General features: G+C 44.0%; 1 protein-coding gene and 1 pseudogene across 2 annotated transcripts in view; one reads left to right on the top strand and one right to left on the bottom strand.

Annotated features, from left to right (window-relative positions):
• NELL1 (neural EGFL like 1) overlaps positions 1 to 24,184 on the bottom strand; it is an 820,299-nt gene that overhangs the window by 760,133 nt on the left and 35,982 nt on the right. The window lies entirely within an intron of this gene.
• On the top strand, positions 6,604 to 7,490 carry LOC112667758 (inorganic pyrophosphatase-like; annotated as a pseudogene).

Raw genomic sequence — 24,184 nt, 5'->3', positions numbered from 1 at the left:
CACTCCTCCAGAAGATGAACCCGGGTACCATCAGGCAAACCAGAATGCAAAAGCTTCAGCATATGTTGTTTTCTTGTGTGTACTGGGCAAAATGCATAGTGAGAACTAATTTGGGGGAATTATGGGTCTACATTGTCTTTTAACTGCATCCAGGTGCTCCAGACACCAGGCAACCTTGAATGGTGCCCCCTTGTACCCACGAGAACCAGCCAAAGCCTGGGTGACTGGCTCCTCGGGGGAGACCAGGATCTCTGAGGGGGTGACTGTCATCACACCGTCTTATCTGCAAGGACCTGCACCTCGCCACCTACTGACACTTCGTGACCTCAGGCAACCCAAAGGTGGGGAAGTGAGGATGAAAACTAAAATTCGTCTTCCACCACCCACTCCGCGCCCTACGCCTCCACTGATATGCCAGACATGCTTGCAGTCTGTACAGCAAGACAAGTCTGAATATTTGGCAGATAAACACGGTGGCAGCTTGAACACTCATGAAAAAGCGAATTTTTTATTTTCACAAGATAATGCACAATCACAGTGTTTGGAGCTCTGAGAAGCGGACCACTTGGAGAGGCTGGACCGAGCCTCCCTTCCTTCAGACCTGGTATCAGAAAGAGGCCAGATGGCAGCAGCATTTAAATCTTTAACAGACACTGTCAAATGGGATTAGACCTCAAACTTTAGGTTTAGTGGTAAAAGGGAAGAAAAATAAAGAGATTCCCAAACAAGCTGCGTGCATAGCAGTATTAATGACAAATCTTGACTTGCAACTCAAAAGATCTCAAAGGGCAAGTCCCAAGGCCTTGAGTGATAGAGCCAGCAGATAATTTCTAATGTTCTGTGTCTCCTCCACAGGCCAGGCACTACCTTCCACCCTCCACTCACCTTCTTCTCCCACCCAGGCCTATAGGGCAAAGTACAACGTTCTTCAGATTGACTTTTCCAGATAAAGTCTAGAGACTCATGGTGTGGGACATGAGACTGATCTGCATTTGAGCCCACTCCGGTGTGCACCCAAATGTTTCTGGGGCTCCCCATTCACAACGTTAGCAGTAGCTCACCCGCAGAATTGTAGACCCAGCCTGAGCAGCACAGAACTGGCCACACGCATCAATTCAACCAAAAGGATGAGTCAAACACACTTGAGACTACAACTACGTGCACTCCACCCAAAACCTTCCACTGATGGCTGGCATTTCTCAATTTGAGTGTTAAGCCTCCGTTTTCATTTGTGTAGAGGGCATGGTGGTTGCTGAGAAGAGACCCAGATGCTATGAGCAAGCTCTCTCCTCACCCCACACCATACAGCCACGCTATGTTCTGAGACTTCTGCTTGGCCACTGAGGAAGAAAAGAAAGAAGAGATTCTTTTTCCTGTAATGGCAGCCTGAAGGTAGAGAATGAGGGCTGCTCCCTCCTCGCCAGGCCTTTGGGAAGGGTTCGAGCTTCTAGGTCTAGAGGGATAAGCTCTCACAAGAGATAGGGTATTTTCTTGTGAGATTTTGTGGATTCTGGGCAAAGCAAGGATAACTGGGACCCATGAAACAAAGTGTGGAGTAGGTGGGAAAAGAGTCCTTCTCCTACTTCCAATGCGGACTTCTTCCATGAGGACTGTGGATGCTCTGAATATCTGAGACTCTAGGTCAGCCTAAGGGGAAGCACTGAGCCAAAGTGCCAAACTTCAAGGAAGCAATTACTGAAAACGCCCTCAAATTTTGAATGTGGGGCGTATAAAGGGAGGCAGATTAATATGAGAGCTGAGTTTAAAAGCAATGAGAGATACACTTAGGTAAGAGCAAGGGGAGAAGGGAAGAAGAGAGAGTTTTTCAGGCAGGTCCACGTTTGAAACCTAGCTGCGCTACTTACCAGCTGCATGACTTTTCTGAGCCTCAAGTTCCTCATCCATAAAACAGGATAAAACTCCCAAGCTCACAGATTGGCATGACATATGGAAGGTTCCACAAAGATCAGTTCCTTCTCTTATCTCCCTTTCGTGACTTCTCTTTCATTGTCCCAACCTACAGAATTCCCACTGATTTTAAGATATTTGTTATCTAGACAATAAAAGAACAGAATGTTACATTCATAGATTCTCACCAGGAGGAGGGACCCTAAAACAGTGGTCCTCAACTGGGGTGATTTTGCCCCCAGGGGACATATAATAATGCTTGGAGATATTCTTAATTGTTACAACTGGGAGGTGCTACTGACATCTACTCAGCAGAGGCCAAGGATGCTGCTAGACATCCTAGAGTGTCTAGGGACAGGACAGTCCCTCACAACACAGAATTATCCAGTCCCAAATACCAGCAGTGCCTAAATGGAGAAACACTGCCCAAGAGGACCTCGGGCCCAACCTCCCACTAATCCAGAAACATTCTCTAAGAGAGATTATAGAGCCAGCTTCTGTTTGAACACCCTCAGGGATAACCCACCCATTACTGGTGAGCCCTAACTCAAAATGTCCCTTATTTTAAATCAAAATAAAGAACTTTCAGCTAGTTGGTCCTATGTTGATCTCTTCTTCTCAACAGGATAAATCTAAAACCTCCTGCGTTCCTCAAGTAATTTGTGTGCTTTAGGTTCTGAAGCGTGCAAAGCCCTGAAGGAGAACCAAACGTGAACAGAGCCCCCGTGCTCAGGAAGCCTGTACACCTTCACCCAGAAGACAGACAGAAGAACAAAGTACAAAAGAAGCCACAATAAAATGTGGATTAAGTAAAGTAAAATTGTAAGGAATATGCTGAATCTCCCAGGAGAAAGAACCCATTGAATTGAAGCTGCGGTCATCCACGATTGGTCGAGAAAAGATGTGGTACATACGGAAGAAGATAAAGAGGCTGAAATGGAGACGGGGCATCTCTAGCTGACAAAACACCAAGAGCAAAGACTTGAAATATGAGAAAGTGCACACACACACAGAGGTCAGCAGTAGGACGGACAACGCTTAGAATCAGGAAAGTAAGGATGTAAGAGATGAGAACAGAAAATGGGTTGGAACCAGATTCATGGGAGATCTCAAATGTCATGCTAAGAAGTTGATTCTCCAAGCCACACTCTGAATAGGGCAGTGCCATAACGGGTCCTAGAGAGGACTATGTTGGCCACACTTTGGCATATGGACCCAAAAAGAGGGAGATGGGCAATTGCTCTGGGTTTTAGGAAAGAAAGAGATAGGCATATGTCATAGGCTGAATTGTGTCCCTCCAAAATTCAGATGTTGAAGCTCTAACCCCCAACATGATGGTAACTGGAGATGGAACCATTGGGAGATCATTAGGTTTAGAAAAGGTCACAAAGGTGAGACTGGTCATGATGGGATTAGTGACTTTACAGAAGAGACTAGAGAGCTTGTGCTCTTGCAGTTTCAATCTCAATCTCAACCTCTGTCCCCCAACATTGCCCCCGATATGAGAATATAGCAAGACACTAGCCATCTGCAAGCCAAGAAGAGGATCCTCACCAGAACATAACCCTGTTGTCACCTTGAACTTGGGACTTCCCAGCATCCAAAACTATGGGAAATAAAGTTCTATTGTTTAACACTCCCAGTTTATGGTATTTTGTTACAGTAGCCCAAACTAATATACCATGTTAAGAAGCAGGAGGAGCATACCAAAATTTCAAGAAAGGGAAGACATGGCTCTCACACCAGGTTCTGGAGGCAAGACACATGACCACATGTTCAGGGGGGATAGTTAGCTTGAGAAAGAAACAGGATCACATGGCCTGAAGGGCCAAGCCTAAAGGAAGAGAAGACAGGTGATTGTAGGGTAAAATTCTTCAGGAGAAAGAGCTTAAGAAATTCATTTTAGATAAACTCAAATAGTGAGGTATAGGTGGTATAAAAGGAGGATGGGGGTAGGCCAAGGGGAAAATAGGGAATGGTTTGGAGCAGCTGCTGGGGAGTGTAGGGGCAGAAACCAAGTGGGATATACAAGCCCTGAGGGTAAATAGAGCTCAGCTGAGACTAGATTGAAACCCTGTATAAGCAGCTGAGTCTCACCATCCCTGCTGAGAATGGATGGTGGGATTTATCCAAGGCTGGATCACAGCAAGGCAGCTAGAAGAGGCCCCTCTGTGCCCAGCGATGGGGCTAGGAGATAAAACTGGGTGGATTCCATGTGGGGTGATGAAAAATTTTGGAAACAGTGGTAATGACTGCACAACATTGTAAATGTAATTTAATGCCACTGGACTGTATACTTAAAAAAGGGCTAAAATGACAAAATTCATGTTATATATATTTTTTCGCTACAAAAAAATAGCATGTAAAAAAGTGGATGGAAAGGAAAAATGGAGCGTCCTTTGAGTCCTTTGTCATCCAGTCTAAAGAAATATCCTCCAAAATTCTAATGGCCTGGCTTTTACACACCTCACCCTGGCATGTCCCACTGCTCTGGAATTAATCCAGTTTGTGAATTTTCCCCATACAGTGGAGAGCCCAGAACTGAACACAGTTCGATGTGTGGTCCGGGCAGACTAGAGTCCAGAGCAATGGTTTCTCACCGGAGATATTTCTGGCCTGTCTGGAAGGGTACTGGGCAACATCTGAAGATATTTTTGGTTGTCACACTCAGGGGGAGGTGCTACTGGCATCAAGCGTGTGTAGGCCAGGGATGCTGCTAATGACAAAACACAAGGAGCAACCCCCACCGGAAAGAGAGTAATTTCTGGTTCAAAATAATCTTGCACAAAATAATAATAATAATAATAATAATCTTGCACAACCATTATCTCCCACGATCTGGACATCATGTTCCACTGAGGTAGCCTAAGACTGATGGCATAAATTCTTCTGGCTCATACTGAACTCAAGACGGTGGGAAAACCCCAGGCCTTTCTCACATGAACTGCTCTCAAGAGAGGCTTGTTCTGTGGCTGAGGCTCTGCGCCACTGGGAAGCACTTTACATTAATCCCTATGAAATCCCATCCTGTCCGATCACTCCTGGCTCCAACCTGTGGAGTTACTGAGAGCCCCATTTCTGACATCCAGTGAAGGAGTGATTTCTCCCAGCACCTCATCACCTCCAGCAGCAGCTCCTCGTGAGGGGTCTTCAAGTGGGTTCTGAGCTGTTTGGGGTCAGGGGAAAAGTGGGTTCCCTTTTTGTTGGTGTGCAGCATCCTGAACATTCAGCTGCGTTCCTGCCTGCTTTGCTTAAAATGATCAGGGCCTTCTCGTGCGCACCTCAGGTAGGGGCTGACCCCATCATCCTTCCTTCCTCCTCCACCACTGCCAGACCCGCAGCTTCTTCCCTGGCCTGTGGGGAAAAGAAGGCAGCAGAAATGGCTGAGGCACGTCAGGCCAGAGATATGCATGTACACAGCTTAGGAGTGGGGCCGAGGGCTGTTTCCCAATCTCCCTTGGTGCAACACAAAATATCTGAATTGGGTGAGACAGCAAAAGGGGGTGGTTCTTCTATTTTTGTCGGTAGAGCTATGATTCTGAACTTCCCACAAAAACAGTGAAGTCCACATTAAAGCTCCATGTATGATGCACTGTCGAATGTAACTCTCCTAAATGACAAATCTATAGAGAAAATTACAGAAATTAGGTCCATTGTAATTTTGAAAACTGAATTTTTGTGTTGCAATTGTTTGTGCTGTACACGTATACACCATTTTCCTTTAAGATCAGTATAAAGCACTCAATCGTCCTTTCTTGAGAAGGGCTGTTTCTTGGAGTCTCTTTATTGAGATCATGGCCTTTCTTTTTTGATGGAATCAATGTCTTTTCTTAGTAAAATAGTGACAAAATGAAGAGATGAAAGTTAATATTATTCACATCCCTACATGGCAAAAATAAAAAGTTGAAGACCCTGCATCACCTCCTAAATTGTTTCTGCAACTTTACCAAATTTGTGAAACCCAAAATTCCAGGAGCCATCAGCCTAAAGGTTTGATAAGTAATCCATGATGCCTTCGTCGAAGTCACTGATGAAAAATACCAGTGGCTGAGCGGTGAGCGTCTGCCTTGGGCTCAGGGAGTGATCCTGCGTCCCGGGATAGAGTCCCCGTCGGGCTCCTCGCAGGGAGCCTGCTTCTCCCTCTGCCTGTGTGTGTGTGTGTGTGTGTGTGTGTGTGTGTCTGTGTCTCTCATGAATAAATAAATAAAATCTTTAAAAAAAATAATAAAAATTTAAAAAAAGAAAAATGCCAGCCCAGAAAGAATTACATACAAAATCAGACAGCATGGCCCTGGGGACCACCCTTTAGGTCAACACTGGATTCATGAATCAACATTTTTAGGGCATGTTTGTTCAAGCAACTATAAATCCACCAAACTCCAGTCACCGTGGTGCACAGGCGCGGGGGTTTCTCCTTGTCAGTTGGTGCTGCATGCAAGCTAGTGGCTCTGTGGCTAGTGGCTCTGTGACTAGTGGCTCTGTGGCTGGTGGCTCTGTGGCTAGTGGCTCTGTGGCTGGTGGCTCTGTGGCTCTGTGGCTAGTGGCTCTGTGGCTCTGTGGCTCTGTGGCTCTATGGCTGTGGCTAGTGGCTCTGTGGCTCTATGGATAGTGGCTCTGTGGCTCTGTGGCTAGTGGCTCTGTGGCTCTATGGCTCTGTGGCTAGTGGCTCTGTGGCGGCGGCCAGGCATCGGCACCATGAGCAGCTTCAGCAGCAAGGAGCATGCTGCACCCTTCACGCTCGAGTACCGAGTCTTCCTCAAAAATGAAAAAGAACAATATATATCTCCATTTCATGATGTTCTGATTTATGCAGATAAGCACATTTTCCACATGGTAGTTGAAGCACCACACTGGTCTAATGCAAAAAAGGAGATTAGCTACAAAGGACCCTCTAAACCCAATTAAACAAGATGTGAAAAAGGAAAACTCCGTTATGTTGCAAATTTGTTCCCTTATACAGGATATATCTGCAACTATGGTGCCATCCCCCAGACTTGGGAAGACCCAGGACACAATGACAAACGTACTGGCTGTTGTGGTGACAATGACCCCATCGATGTGTGTGAAATTGGAAGTAAGGTATGTGCAAGAGGTGAAATACTTAGGGTGAAAGTTCTGGGCATACTGGCTATGACTGATGAAGGGGAAACCGGCTGGAAAATCATTGCCATTAACGTGGATGATCCTGATGCAGCCAATTACAATGATATTTATGATGTCAAGTGGCTGAAACCTGGCTACCTGGAAGCTACTGTGGACTGGTTTAGAAGGTACAAGATTCCTGGTGGAAAACCAGAGAGTCAGTTTGCTCTCAACGCAGAATTTAAAGATAAGGACTTTGCAACTGATATTATTAAAAGCACTCATAATCGTTGGAGAGCATCAGTGATGAAGAAAATCGTGGAAAGGGAATCAGTTGCATGAATACTATGGTGTCAGAGAGGCCCTTCAAGTGTGATCCTGATGCTGCCGAAGCTATTGTGGATGCTTTACCACCACCGTGCCAATCTGCCTGCACGGTACCAACAGATGTGGAGAAGTGGTTCCATCACCAGAAAAGCTAAGGAATATTCTGTGGAATACAAGCTGATATTGCTGCATCCTATTCATCTGGAGTATTAGATGCAAAAGTAGTAGCTTTTCAAACCTTTAAATTCATAGAACTAATCTAACAAAATTCTTCTGTGACCAATATATTCAGAATGGTGTATATCTAAAAGCATTCTTCATATCTCGACTAAGATAACTGTTCGTACATTCTTCAATATCAAAGCAGGTGTAATTTGGAAGTCATTTGTGAATAGATGTGCAAGATGAGTGAATATTGGATGTATATTTTTACCATGTGTTAAAAAATAAAATTATTCTGTGGAAACTTCAAAAAAAAATCCACCTATTTTATCCACAAGCTCACATTTAATGATCTTGCCTAAAGACTATCTCGAGAGACTATGCTAAAGGCCCCACCAAAATCAAAGTACACTTAGTCTGCAATATAACAATGAATAAAACTGGTTAAGAAGCCAGAGGTAACTGGATTTTTTTTTCTGCTCATCATGCACTTCCTTTTTTAGTAACTACACCATGGTTTTCTTTTGGAGAAGCCCCACTCACCAACCCTCTATCTATATGGTTCAGGTGTTGACTATACTCACAATGGCATGAGTAGACGTGTGACCTAGGCCTGCGCAATCAGCATCATGCATCCTCCTGAACACACCATTTGGCTCAGGGATGGGTATATAACCCATGACAGTCCAATGAGACATAGTTCCAAAATTTCTGTTTTACTTATTGACAAAAAAAAAAAAAAAAAAGAGGCACCTTCCCACTGAAGCTCTGAGAAGACTATGATATAAGCCCGGGGTCCTAGGGACCACCCTGCTCCCCAGAGGAGCAGCCTACTTAAATACACAGAGCCCAAAACAGAGCAGAGCTAAGAGATGGGGAGAAAGTTAGATGAAGTCATTATGACATCAATAGAGCTCTTTAATCCAGGAAGACACAAGCCACCGCTGTCCCTAACTTTGGTTACATAAGCCAATTAAATTTCTCTTTTTTTACTAAAGCCCTGAGTTGGCTATTGATCTATTACAAGTACAAAAGTTTGGCTGGTACATAAGATTCTTTTAAAACTGTGATTTTGGCAGGTCCTATCATTTCATTTATCACACAGACATTTATGTGCACCCTCAGAGTTCCAGGCACTGTGCTAAACTCAGAGATAACACAGAGAATAAACTTGGCTCTGGCCTCTAAAGAGGTAGTCTAGTAAAGGAGACCAACAGCCAAGGACACAATTACAAAAAAATATGTGGCCAGGGCTAGAGTTAAAGTATAATTAATAGGGGAGCACAGAGACCAAACTGAACTGATTTCTGCCTTTCAGGGTCCAAGAAGCCAACAGAGGAAGGTGACATTTGAATGGATTTTTGAATCAGCTCCAGGGGAGTCAACGATTTTTCTTCTTATGTTCCCATCTATTTAATTAAAAAAGAAACCTAGAATTTTGCCAAGAAGAGATATTAAGTTCACTAAACTATGCTCTCTAGAATCCACAACTTCTCCATTAAAATAATAATAATAATAGATATTTATCCAGCCCTTCAGCACCTCCTTCATTCACCGTGGGTTCCCTACGATCACAAGACAGAGGCTGGGTGATCAAAACTAAATCCGTCATACTTCTCTGACTGAGACGCATCTGAGCCTCAGGGCTAGAACCTGTTTAAAGCACTTTGAGGCTCTCTTTCCATTTCATAATTAAACTGGGAAATAATTTTCCCTTATTCCTGTTTGCTCCACACTGTCCTATATTAAGATCACTGACTGAAATGGGAGAAAGGTCTCTGTGTACCCTGTTCATTTTACACTTTCCATTCCAAGCATCGTGCCATGCCCACCTTCTCCTGTTACTTCTCCCAGACACGGTTAACAGTAAGATCTTAAAGCCATGGTAATTTCTGGGGAATGGGACATAACTCCGAAATCTTCTGTTTAAAGGGCAATAACTTAGGTAAAGAATAACACTGTGGTCTTGCCAGTTATACCTTTATTTCATAGGGAAAACTCTCAAAGAAGCATCAGTTTCTCTTTACTGTTTGTATAAGACATGTTTATAAATTTTTGACTTCCCACAGTCCTGCTGCGGAAATAGCTACTCCCAAAGCTGACGACAGTGGAACTGGCACCCAATCATCTCAATAAATACAGAAAAAGCACTTGGCAAAAATGCAACAACCATTCGTGATGATAGGGAGAAAAAAGCTCTTAGCAAGTAGATCTTAAAAGTTCTCATCACCAGAAAAGAAAAAATTTTTGTAACTATCTATGGTGACAGTTGTTAACTGGACTTGAGGTGATCATATATACAAATATTGAATCAGGTGCATCTGAAACTAATATATTACATATCATTATACTTCAATTAAAAAAAAAAAGACTCCTAGAGGGCAGCCCTGGTGGCTCAGCGGTGTAGCACCACCTTCAGCCTAGGGTGTGATCCTGGGGTCCTGGGATCAAGTACCACGTCAGGCTCCCTGCATGGAGCCTGCTTCTCCCTCTGCCTGTGTCTCTGCCTCTCTCTCTCTGTGTGCCTCTAATGAATGAATGAATCAATCAATCAATCAATAAAATAAATAACAAAAAAACTCCTAGCAAATGAGGATAGATGACAACCTCCTCATTCTAATACAGGGCATCTAAAAATAAATAAGTAAATAAAAAACCTCCAGGTAACATCATATTTAATGGTAAAATGTTGCTTTCTTTCTAAGATTGGGCCAAAAATGTTCAGCATCCCTTCTTTTCAGCATTGTATTAGAACTTTTAATCAGTGCAATAAAACAGGAAAGGAAACCAAAGACAAAACACTGAAAACATGGGTGGCTCAGCAGTTGAGCACCTGCCTTTGGCCCAGGGTGTGATCCTGGGGTCCTGGGATCAAGTTCCATGTCGGGCTCCCCATGGGAAGCCTGCTTTTCCCTCTGCCTATGTCTCTGCCTCTCATGAATAAACTTAAAAAATATTTTTTAAAAACTGAAAAGAAGCTGAATTGCCCTTATCAATGATGACATCATTGTAAACAAAAACTAAACCTAATAGAATATGTGAAAGAAAATAACAGAATAGGGATCCCTGGGTGGCGCAGCGGTTTGGCGCCTGCCTTTGGCCCAGGGCACGATCCTGGAGACCAGGGATCGAATCCCACGTCAGGCTCCCGGTGCATGGAGCCTGCTTCTCCCTCTGCCTGTGTCTCTGCCTCTCTCTCTCTCTGTAACTATCATAAATAAATAAAAATTAAAAAAAAAATAACAGAATAAGTAGATTTACCAAGGTCTCCTGATACACAATCAATATGTAAAAGTTAATTGCAACTCTACAAAACAGCAACAAATAAACATAAAAGTTACACAATGTTACATTAAAGGTAGAAAAAAATTCTACCATCAAAGAATAAATCCAATGAAAGATGTGTAACACCCTTACACCAAAAACTATAAAATAATGATGAAAGAGATTTTAAAAACCTAAACTGATACAGAGATATATAATGTTCATTGACTGATTCATGGAAAACTCAGTATTTTTAAGATATGCATTATCCCAAAGTGATACATAGATTTAATACAATCCACATCAAAACCCCAGTAGACTTTTTTGAAGAAATTAAAAAGCTGATGCTGAAATGTAAATTAAAATGAAAATGTTTGTAACACAGCTTGAAATCCAGCATTGTAATGCCCCCGGCACTGTTTTTCTTTTTCAACATTCCTCTGGCTATTCAGGGTCTTTTCTGATTCTGTAGAAATCTTAAGATTTGTTCCAACTCTGTGAAGAAAGTCCATGGTATTTTGATAGGGACTGCATTATTCTTCCAATCCATGAGCATGGAATGTTTTTCCATGTCTTTATGTCTTCCTCACTTTCTTTCACAAGTGTTCTGTAGTTTTTAGGGTATAGATCCTTTACCTCTTTGGTTAGGTTTATTCCTAGGTATCTTATGCTTTTGGGTGCAATTGTCAATGGGATTAACTCCTTAATTTCTCTTTCTTCAGTCTTGTTGTTAGTGTATAGAAATGCCACTGACTTCTGGACATTGATTTTGTCTCCTGCCACATTGCTGAATTGCTCTATGAGTGATCATCAAGACAGTGTGGTACTGGCACAAAAACAGACACATACATCAATGGAACGAATAGAGAATGCAAAAATGGGTCCTCAACTCTATGGTCAACTAATATTCGACAAAGCAGAAAGAATATCCACTGGAAAAAGGACAGTCTCTTCAATAAATGGTGCTGGGAAAATTGGACAGCCACGTGCAGAAGAATGAAACTGGACCACTCTCTTACACCATATGCAAAGATAAACTCAAAATGGATGAGAGATCTAAATGTGAGACAAGAATCCATCAAAATCCTAGAGGAGAACACAGGCAACACCCTTTTTGAACTTGGCCACAGCAACTCCTTGCAAGACACATCCATGAAGGCAAGAGAAACAAAAGCAAAAATGAACTACAGGGACTTCATCAAGATAAAAAGCTTCTGCACAGCAAAAGAAACAGTCAACAAAACTAAAAGACAACCTACAGATGGGAGAAGATATGTGCAAATGACACATTAGGTAAAGGCTAGTATCCAAGATCTATAAAGAACTTATCAAACTCAACACCCAAGAAACAAAAAAATCCCATCATGAAATGGGCAGAAGACATGAACAGAAATCTCACCGAGGAAGACATAGACATGGCCAACACGCACATGAGAAAATGCTCCGCATCACTTGTCATCAGGGAAATACAGATCAAAACCACAATGAGATCCCACCTCACACCAGTGAGAATGGTGAAAATTAACAAGACAGGAAACCACAAATGTTGAAGAGGATGTGGAGAAAGGGGAACCCTCCTGCACTGTTGGCAGGAAAGCAACTGCTGCAGCCACTCCTGAAAACTGTGTGGAGGCTCCTCAAGAAGTTAAAACTAGACCTGCCCTACGACCCAGCAATTGCACTGCTGGGGATTTACGCCGAAGATACAGATACAGTGAAAAACGTAGACACCTGCACCCCAATGTTCACAGCAGCAATGTCCACAGTAGCCAAACTGTGGAGGGAGCCATGATGTCCTTTGACAGATGAATGGGTAAAGATGTGGTTTATGTATACAATGGAATATTCCTCAGCCATTAGAAACCACGAATACCCACCATTTGCTTCAACATGGATGGAACTGGAGGGTCTTATGCTGAGTGAAGTAAGTCAATTGGAGAAGGACAATCATCATATGGTTTCACTCATACGTGGAATATAAGAAATAGTGAAAGAGATTATAGGGGAAAGGAGGGGAACTGAGTGGGGAAAATTAGAGAGGGAAACAAACTATGAGAGACTTAACTCTGGGAAACAAACAAAGGGTTGCAGAAGGGGAGGTGGGTAGGGGGATGAGGTGACTGGGTGACGGGCACTGAGGAGGACATGTGATAAGATGAGCACTGGGTGTTATACTGTATGTTGGCAATTTGAATTTAAATTTAAAAATGTAGGGTCGCCCAGGTGGTTTAGTGGTTTAGCGCCACCTGCAGCCCAGGGCGTGATCCTGTAGACCCGGGATCCAGTCCCACGTCAGGCTCCCTGCATGGAGCCTGCTTCTCCCTCTGCCTGCCTCTCTCTCTCTCTCTCTCTCTCTCTCTCTAATAAATCAGTAAAATCTTTAAAAAAATAAAAAAAATAAATTTTAAAAATGTAAAAAAAAGAAAATAACATGAAATGAAATGAAATGAAAAGGAACTAGAATCACCAAGCAATAATGAAGAAAAGAACAAAGCTGGAATTACTAAACTATCTGATTTCAAGACTTAACAATGAAAAAAAGATGTACAATAAAGCTGCAGTGATCAAAAAAGTATATGGTGTCATCCTAAGAATAAAACTATAGATGAGTAGAGCAGAATGGAGAATATAGAAATAGACCCAGACATACGTAGTCAAATGACCATTGATGAAGTCACTAAGTCAATGTAGCAGGAAAAGAAAAGTGTTTTTAACAAATGATAACAGAATATGTAGATATCTGTTTTTTTAAATGAACCTCAACTTTTATCTCATACCACACACAAAAATTAATTCAAGATGCATCACAGACCTACACATAAAAGCTGGAACCATAAAGTTCCTAGAAGATAAAATTTCCTCATAACTTGAGAGTAAGCAAGGATTTCTTAGATAAGACACAAAAAACAAAACAGAAGAAAAAAATAATATCTTGGGCTTCATCAAAATTTAAAATTTCTGCGCATGAAAACACCCACAAGAATATGAATAGATAAGCCAGAGACTGGCAGAAAAATATCTGCAGTGCGTGTATCTGACAAAGAGCTTATAACCAGAATATATAAAGAACTCCAACAAGTCAATATTTTTTTTAAATGTGATGGCTTGGGATCCCTGGGTGGCGCAGCGGTTTGGCGCCTGCCTTTGGCCTGGGGCGTGATCCTGGAGACCCGGGATCGAGTCCCACATCAGGCTCCCTGCATGGAGCCTGCCTCTCCCTCTGCCTATGTCTCTGCCTCTCTCTCTCTGTGACTATCATAAATAAATAAAAATTTTAAAAAAAATGTGATGGCTAAAAGACCTTAATAGTTCACAAAGGTATAAGAAACACACACTCACACACACACACACATACGTACTCAAGATCATTAGTCATCAAGGAAATGCAAATTTAAACCACAGTAAGACACAACTAAATACACATTAGACTAGCTAAAAGCAAAAAGACTAATAATACTAAATATTGGCGAGGGTGCAGAGCAACCAGACCTTTCATACTTTGTTGATGGGATAGTAAAATGAACAATCACCTCAGAGAATTCCTTGGTGGTTTCTTTAAACTTTACACTTACCCTCTGACCCAGAAATTCCACTCCTAGATATTTACCCAGAAGAAAGGAAAACATGTTCATACAAAAGAAGACTAATTGGCAATAAAAATGTACCACTCATACATGCAACAACATGGCTGAGTCTCAAAAATATTATGTTGAGCAAATGAAACCGCATACAAAAAATACACACAGTATGATTCTATTTGTCTCAAGTCCAAAGACAGGCAAAGCTAAGCAGTGGACGGGATGGGGAGTGTGATGGTGTTAATGGAAATTTCTGTATCTTGTTTTTAGGTGATGATTTTGAGGGAATACAATTGTAAAAGGCCATCAAACTAAACTATGATCTGTTCATTTTATTGTATGTTGATTATATCTACAATTTACAAAAGAGAAAAATTAACCTAGGAAAATTAGATTTTCCTTTGCTGTTTTCTGAAAGATGTTAATAATCTCTTGCCCACCATAGTCCCTGATGCTAACTATGGCCTGAGACATCCACCTTGTCCCATGTCTGCTCTCAAAGCTAAGTAAGTCAGGAATTGTCGCCTACCAAGGCCAGACATCCCAGAATAGCCAAATCACATAGCAATCTTGGATTATTTCTAATTATTTAATATCTGTCTTTCCCATGATATTATACATTCCATGAGAATAGGGACTTTGTTTGGTTCCCTATTCTGGCTGTATTGCCTATAAAAATTCCTACAAAAATAAGAGGGCTTCTGTAAATGTATGTTAAATAAAAGATGAATGGATGGATAAATGGATGGATGTAAAGATGGGGGAAGGAAAGAAGGAAGGAAGAAAGGAAGGAAGGAAGGAAGGAAGGGATTAAAATACATTTGAAGATTATCTGGTCCAGTTCTTTCCATGAGTATAATACAGGAGAGAGTCTCAGGGAAATTTAGTAATCTGAGATCAAGGTCACACAGCCAATGGCACAATTCATAACAGATCTCTGCTTGTAACAAGAGACACACCAGAGGAGATATGTTCTCTTCTGCTGCTGTATATTGTATTGTTTACATGTGATGCTTGGAACTGTGGCAACCATCCCGCATGCATGAGGAAAGCAAAACCAACATGCTAAGAATTGTAAAACAAAAAGATGGCAGGGGGAAGGGAAACGAAGGGAAGAAACCTTGACTTTGCTTGATGTCATTGAGCTACTGAATTAACCAACCTGGAGATTCTCTTCTTTGGGATTTCTTGTTATATGAGGTAATAAGTACATCTTCCTTACTATTTAAGCTAGTTTAGTGTTGGCTATAAGATACTTGCCGGCAAAATACACAAAACTCGCACAAGAGGCATGAGAAAAGATGAGGCATTCAAGGAACTAAAGCAGCAATGTGGCTGGAGTGAAGAGAGCAAAGAGGGAGAGGGTTAAGACATTACTGGGCAAGCAGGCAGGGCCATACCACACAGACCATCCAAGAACTTCTGGTTTTATCCCAAGGACAATGGGAAGTCATTGAAAGGAATACTAGCTTTTCTAAAACCACGATGGATAATCAGGACAAAGAAATCTTTAGCCATGGAATAAGGGTTTTACATCCGGGCTGACATGTTGCAGTCTTGGCTCTTGGTACAAGCTCAACTCATTTCAGGAATGGAGAGGACAAGGAGAACAATTGGTTCTGAGCAATCTAACCAATCAAGATAGTCACTAAGAGTATAAACCCCATCACGTCCCAGGCCAGCCTTTCCTTCATGCACTGATGCCAACAGATGGGACAGATAAGGGCATATGGCTACTGACTCCCAAACACACAAGCGAAGGAAATCACAAGGGTCAAGAAGGCTGGATGCTCGCAGACCGCAGTTTTCCTCTAATATCCAGACCACTTTTAACTCCAGATGATCATAAGATCTCAGGCACTGTCCTCTGCAGAGATGCAGCCCAGAATGCTAGGACTATGGCATTGACTTCAGTCATGGGGATGCACCAAAGTCCTTTCAAAGGTTCTTTCCAGCCTTCTGGAGTAATTGGTGTAAAGCAGAAACAAACCATGCTGGAAGCTATATGTCGTAGATATCCAGGATTTCCACTAACCAAAACCACCACAGACAAATCAGTAATATAAAACTTGGTGAGTGGATCAAGAAAACATCTAAGGATCACCCACGTCATATAAAATTTCACTCTTAATATCTTTACCTGGAAGTCCCACTTGGCATACGTCATAGAATCAGACAAGGGTACTGCTTAATAGTACTTGAAATAATAATAACCACTATTTACTGAGGAGTGCCTGCTAGATGTCACACACTGCAATTCCTTACTACATACCTAAAGGGGCAAGGATATAATAGCCCTATTTTGCAGATGAAGAGTTTGAGGTCAGAGTGGTTAAGTTACTTGCCCAAGACCACTGACCTAATAAGTGAAGAGTTGAATTTGAACCTAGATCTGTTTGACTCCAAATCACATCTTTCCACGAGTCCATACCACCTAGAGTTCTTGAAAAGCTCAGAAAACTTTATCTAATGATTCCCAAAGAACTTCAATCCATGGATCATTGTAAGGAGTAAGGTCAAAGGTCCCACAGATCCTGTGCTTGATCCTCCGTCAACCGACACTATTGAAAAATAACCTCTTCTTCCTCTGGCCACAGGCTACCTCCCCAGAGAAGTCATCCCCAACTCAGGAGACACAGATTCTAGTGGAACTCCACCAGTGGCGGGCCGCTCGGGTCTCAGTTTCTTCACCTATTAAAGAGGATAACGTCTGCCCTTGCCAGCCTCACAGGCTCATTGTGAGCTAAATCACTAGACTGAACGGTCTTTAGACAGGTAAGAAATTCTTAACTGCTCTTATGACTGCTTATAAATTTATATTAATGAAGCCCCATAATTATCAATTTAGATTGTCACGCGTCATTGGATTAACCCTACCGCACGTGGTAGTACATGTTTGTATCCACAGTGCTTGAGGCCTATAATTTTTTAGTAGTCTTCAAGGCATATAAGAATTAGAGATCTGGCCAAATGACAAAAATTTATTGAGCACTTATGATGTGACATGTTCTGTTCCAGGCACTGAATACTTCTATGAACTGAGCAGGGTCCTATCTCCCCAAACCTTGCATTTTATCAGACAATAAACACACGAACAAAACAAGTAAGTGAGGTAGCAATAAAGTGAGATGAAAAGATAAAACAAGGTAATGTAGGAAAGTGAACGACCAGGTTACCTTAGCCAAGACTAAGGGCCTTCAAGGGCCTCTATGAGGAGGAAACACATGGCTGAGAAGCGAATAATGAGAGGCAGGCTGGTGAAGATCCCAGACAGAGGGGACAGCAAATTAAAAGGTCCTGAGGCAGAACAAGCTTGGAGTGTATCCCAATGTGCACGGTCACGCAGCAGATGCATTCCTGCCCTCCCTCCCACTACAAGAATATACTCACTGCCCTCGGATGTTGAGGTTGCCCAAATGATTTTGCTTTGGCCAAAGGAGTCTGAGCAGATGTGATAGGAGCAAAGGCTTAAAATGTGCCTGTGCAGTAGGCTTGCCCCCTTGGGTTTGTGCCTTTGCCAGGAGAAAAGCATGCCCTCCTGGGCTCTCAAAAGATCACACATGGAACAGACTTGAGCTCAAACTGCTGAGAAGAGCCAAGTCCAGCTATATTTTCAGCCTAAAGCAGAACCTCCCAGCCGAGCTCAGACTAGATCAGCTGATTCAGTCAACTTGCAGTTCTATAAAAGTGAGAATAAATGCTTCATTTTAGACCTCTGAGTTTTGAGGTAGTTTACTGTGCAGCACAAGCTGACGGATATAGCATGTTCAAACAGAGAGAAGACTGCTCTGATCATAGTGAGTACTGACATGGATGAGCCAGGGTGGAACCAAATAAAGGTAGAGCTTTATAAGGAAGGTTTTTAGTGTGAGATTTAAGCGTATCAGTAAGTCACTGGGAAAGTTTTAAGCATGAGTAACACTATCTGGCTTCTGTTGGTAAGGTGAGCTACAAAGGTACAAAAGTGGAGACCAAGATACCAGTAGGAAGGCTAACGTGATGTCCTAAGGAACACATGACAGTAGCTCACAGTAGGGTTGTGGCTACGGAAATGAGAAGTGATCCAATCCAAAATGTATTCTGAAGGTAGAGGAGATACCAATTGGATTAGGGATATAAAGATAAGAGCGTTCAAGGATGATCCCTACATTTTGGGCCTCAGCAACTGAGTAGACAATGGAGCTATTTTTGAGATGAAGAAGTCTTGTAAGATGTCCAGAGCTGAGGGTGAGGTGGGTGGGTGGTTGTGATATCTCGTGTTTGAGAAGCTAACTAGGCAGTTAGGTGTTCAACTCTGCCTTTCAGGGAAAGTGGTGCAAGCTGGAAATACAAATTTCATGTCATCAGGGTAGAGGTGGTATCTGAGGGCACGAGATCAGAGGAGATCACCCTAAAGAGGTAAAAAATAGAAGGTACTTAGACGGAGTTTAGTCCAACATTTGCAGGTGTAGGGGCTAAGGACACGTCCACGAAGGACAAAGGAAAATAAGGGCCTATGCAAAAGGGAAATTAGGCAGGGACAGTAACAGGAAACCTAGAGAAGAATCACGGTTCGAATTCGATTCATACATAGCTCTGAGTTGTTGCTAAAGAAGATATCCATCTAATTACAAAAGAAAATAAAGAAAGGCCAAGAAAAATTTGAACAGTAATATCTCTTTGTTATGACACCACACGTCTAGAAATTCTGGATCAGTCTGGCAGGGGATCTGTGGGTCTTGCGTCCTATGGAAGTGGATTTAACGACTTCTACAAGCCCTTGGAGCTCTGCAGAGTCTTCGTCGACTGTAAGGGAACTACACAGCGCAGTCACCCGATTTGTACAGCATTGGGAGAAGTGTGCACAGAGCCATTCTAGGCAGAAAAGAACAGAATACAAAGTAAGAGTGCTTTTCCTCCCACACCTCCTCCCTCTCCAAAAGAACACTGCTATTTATTGGTGCTACCACAGGGTGGAGAGTAGTTTTTAATGTGCCAGGAGAAGTAAAGACTAGGCCAGAGAGGCCCAGGAGCCTTGAGTCTAGAGGAAAGGCATTGTGTTTGCTCCTGCTTGGAAGGATTTCCAGCAGAACCTTCTCCACACCATTTCACCCCCACGGAAGCCAAGTAAGGCTTTCCTCTTGGAAAAAAAGAAGTTCTTTTCCTGCAAACTCCACCTCAATAGAGCAGTGCATCAGAATTGGGGCCAAACTTCATATTCATAAAATATTCATAAAAATACTCCTTTGCTGGCTCTTTGCTGTTTTGCTCCTCAAACTGTGGTCCATGGACCTGCAGCAAAAGCACCTCCTGGGAACTTGTGAGAAATGAGGAGTTCCAAGCCCCACCCCTGATCTACTGAACTAGAATCTACATGTTAGCAAGATCTCCAGAAGTTTCCTACACACATTAAACTTTGAAAAGCATGATTCCAGCATGTATATCCCCTTGGGGGCTGTGTAGGAAGGGGTGATTGGCTGAGCAGAGAATTTTATATTCTTCATCTTCCTGCCCAGATACGTCAACCAATCACCATGGGCAACGGGTACCAGAATTCCAGGAGGTTAGAAAGGTTTATACACTACTTGGAATGTTCTCTGGCAGAACTAACCTTGGTGGGTTTGGGTGGCTCCTTTGCCTGAAGTACCCACCACCTCCAGAAATCACTCTCTGAGAAAGTTCCAATCTCTGGAAAGTTCTTAGGGATATCAACAGAGATGAAAAGAAAGAAAGACCCTGATTATCTTGGTGTCATGACAGAAAGGATTCCAAGATGCCTCTGCCCTGATTTTCCTAATCGGGGATATTAAATAAGTTCTAATGACGTTTGTGGACTTCAGAGACTGGGGTAAGGGGGTGGCCATCAGTTCCTCCACCATAATGTGAAGGCGGCATCATCTATGAACGGTTAGAGGAATGGAACCCATCTGCCAGGTGACGCCTTTAACACATTCTTGAGTTGAGAGAGGGGGAAAAAAAAAAAAAAAAAACCTAGTGGTGACAGCACAAAGCCAAGTTCCAGGAGGCAAAGATAAAAAGTCTGTACACTGGAATGCTGACTCTGCGAATAAGACCAGCACCTAGGCACGTGCAAGAGCACCCTCGGGGCATAAAGGCTTCAGGGATCAAGGTGTGCATGGAGGGGATCCCTGGATGGCTCAGAGGTTTAGTGCCTGCCTTTGGCCCGGGGAGCGATCCTGGGGTCCCGGGATCAAGTCCCGCTTCGGGCTCCCAGCGTGAGCCTGCTTCTCCCTCCTCCTGTGTCTCTGCCTCTCTCTCTCTGTGTGTCTATCATGAATAAATAAATAAATCTTTAAAAAAAAAAAGTGTGCATGGAAAGAGCTACTCTTTGGACTTTGGAATAAGAACATCAGAAACCCAGAAAGGACTGGAACAGCTAAAAAGTTGGTTTTGGTAGTGAAGTCAAAACAGGAAGGGTGGGAAAGAAAGAGAAGAAAACAAGAGGGAAGAAGTGAGAACCTATAAACCTGCAGAAAATGGGGAGGAAACACCCAGAGGGAATCAAAAAGGAAGTATTAGGAAAAGTAGGTTCAGCTTCCCTTTCTGCAGTCCAAGGGGTGCTCGGAAAAGAATACTCCTGACACCACTGCACAGAAAAGTGGCTTGAGTCTGCAGAAATCAAATGCCGAGGAAAGGCAAGGTGGGTTCGCGCCACAACCTGGAGCCCCAGCCCCAGCACAGGGTGTGAAGGAGCAGTGGGAAGGAAGGACAGGGGAAGGACGAGAAGGAGCCTGCCAGGCACATGGGGCTCCTGCTCCGGGCAACGGCAGGGCTGCTCAGGGCTTCTGCAGCCACACACACCTCTGCCTGACCTGGTTCACGGAGCGGCAGGAAAGCTCAGCGTGGGATGGAGAGTGTGGACCGGGACACCAGCCTGCCAGGGACCAGCCCTGCCACTCCCCAGCTGAGTGACCTTGGACAGGCTACATAGCTTGTGAACAACAGGGGTAGTGAGAGTGGGCCTCTGGGAGGGCTGTTTGTGGGGGCACCGGGTGGGCCAGACGAGGTCGGGCACGGAGTTAGCATTTGGCACATGCTGGTTCTTCTGGCCTCACCGTGACATAAATTCCACAGGGACAGCGGTTGGCATCCTGATTGCTGGAAGCCGAGGCACCTGGGACAGTATGTGGCAAGTGGCAGTGGCTCAATAAGTATCTGTTGGGTGAATGAATGGTTTGCTCTCCGAATCGTGCTCGTAGTGCAAAGGTGGCGCTTGAGGGTGAAGCGTATCAGGGTCCCATACGTCTCATCGTCCATCTCAAGTGAGTCTTTCAAAAACGCCCCCTCCAGACCACCTGAGTCTTCTGGACCATTTCACAACTTCCTTTCTCCTTCCATCCCCCACTGTACATGAAGCACCACCACCACCACCACCACCACCACCGGGGGCCCTGCAGACAGAGAGGAGAGGTCCCTTCCTCACTGCGCATCCAGGGAATGGGTGGGAAGGACGCCCATCACCATGACTGGCAATCAGCTGAAGCCCACCCAAAGCCCACTGCAGCTCCTGGAGCAAAAGGCCCCCTGCCATTTCCCCTTCTGAGGTTTCTGGAAAGGCACTGGCAAGAGAATGACAGAAACGGGAAAGTGTTCTCACCACGCTGCGGCTCCTGCTCCTTCTGCCTCTCGACAGAAAATGTAAATACGGCCCCACAGGCAGGCAAGCGGCTGGGTTATCCTCTGCTGGGATCATTTAAAGAGCTACAAAGCACAGAACAGCAGGAAGCCCAGAGACAGCATCCGTTTATGGTGAGCATTTGGCTCCCAAGAAGCAACCTGACAACGTGGTATGTGTCCTGCCCATCCCTGAATAGGGCTTGGGGACGGAGTGACACCGATGCCACAGGAGCTCACTCCTCACCCAAGGGCTCTCTCCTCGGCAGGCCCCACTAGGCCATGTCAGAGGGGCCTGGGAGGTGCTCTCTGCAGATCCAGTCCACAGGGAGCACGTCCCACAGAGCCTTCCATAACGAACTAGGGGTGATGGAAGGGGAGGAGGGCGGGGGTGGGGGTGAATGGGTGACGGGCACTGAGGGGGGCACTTGACAGGATGAGCACTGGGTGTTATTCTGTATGTTGGTAAATTGAACACCAATAAAAAATAAATTTATTATTAAAAAAATAAATAAATAAATAAAATCTTAAAAAAAAATTAAAAAAAAAAGTAAGTCAATAAGTAGCCAATGCAGTGTGACTATTGAGCTCTTGCAAGGTGGCTAGTGCATCTGAGAAGCTGCGTCTTTTATTTAATTTGCATTCATTTAAATTTCAATAGCCCCCCCCCCCCACTTGTGGCTACTGTACTGGACAGCGCAGCTCTAAGTGATAAAAGAGCCCTCGTACCTCTGTCCCCAGATCTGACACCTCAGCAAGTTCCTCCCCCAGTGGAAACCACTCTTTCAAAGGAAACGCTAAAGTCTGGCTACATTTCCTGGGGTTAAGGGCCAAGTGGGCCGCCACTCCGGAATAAGTAAATAAGCCCCACCCCTCACATCTGCACAGCTCCTAACTAGTTTGCAAAGTGCTCCTCCAGATATTACATCCGTGGCAATGCATAATACCCTGAGAAATAGGTCTTCCCTCCCCCACTTGTAGAGTAGGAAACGACGTCCAAGGTCAAGAAGTTAGCTCTGGCCAAGCTGGGACTGGAATCCAGATCCCAGACCGGAGCCCAGGCCATTATTCAACTTTCCCAGAGAAGGACGAAGAAAACCAGAAACAGCCTCTTTGAAAACATGAAATTTTCTGAGAAGAATACAAACGGGGAAGTGTCCCAGACCTGGATTCCACAGCAGCTCAGACCACCCTCCCCCAGGACCCTGTTTCTGCGCTGAGGCCTCCAAACCACTGGGGTCCCTCACCTGCACTCCCCAGCACCCTTGCCGGCCAGTGACCCGGGGGCACCTTCGGGCTGGCAGTGCTGAGCACGCCCGTGTGTCAGCTGCCAGGCACCAGCACCTCTGCCCAGAAGGTCTCCTGCCTGCTTTCAACCTGATGAAACGTCTCCCACCTGCCAAGGCTCAGAGCATCCTCCTCTGGGACGCTTTCCTGGAAAACATTCAGTAGTCACCCCCCTTCTGCTCAGCGTGGCCTTCCTCGGGTCAGCTACATGTGATCCGCTCAGGACTGGAAGCACAGGACGGTCCTGACCTAGCGCCAGGCGGTCGCCAGGACCCCAACGCAGGCCACGTGCCTAGATCATTCATCTCACGTCATCCCATCACGTGGGCATTTTATCATCTCACATCATCACCACAAGAAGGGTGAGCACAGGACAACAGGGATACCTTGAGAGAGGAAGGGACCACACTGGTGGAACTTTTCTTACAGCATAGTGTCATACCTGTTCTATTTTATTATTAGGTCTCATTGTTAGTCTCTTAGTTGGCCTGATTGATAAATTAAGCTTTATCACGGGTACATGCATATAGGAAGGAACAGTATGAATAGGTTTCGGTCCTATCCGTGGTTTCAAGCATCCACTGGGGGTCTTGGAACATGTCTCCCCCCAAATAAGGGGGCACACATGTGCGTGCTCACTCTCTCTCTCTCTCTCTCTCACACACACACAACACACACACACACACACACACCTCCAACCAGCAGTAGAAATACCTGCTACAGTCTTACAATCCTCCCTATTATGTTTTCTCACACTGCTCACAGTTTGTATAAATACCTCTGTCTGCTATTCAACAGAGTGCTTTTCACCGCTTCATTTATTTAACAAATAGTATCCCAATTACTAGGATAGGGCAGTTGGAGCACCACAAAGAACCTAAACTCATGGGGCTTACGTCTAGTGTGGAAGAACAACATCAAATAAATGCACATATAAATATAAATTGTAATTCCTGGTGGTT

Source organism: Canis lupus, chromosome 21, assembly GCF_003254725.2.
Source record: "Canis lupus dingo isolate Sandy chromosome 21, ASM325472v2, whole genome shotgun sequence".
NCBI classification, from domain to species: Eukaryota; Metazoa; Chordata; class Mammalia; order Carnivora; family Canidae; genus Canis; species Canis lupus.
Note: the sequence above shows the minus strand (reverse complement) of the source record. Positions and strands in the feature narration are given on the sequence as shown.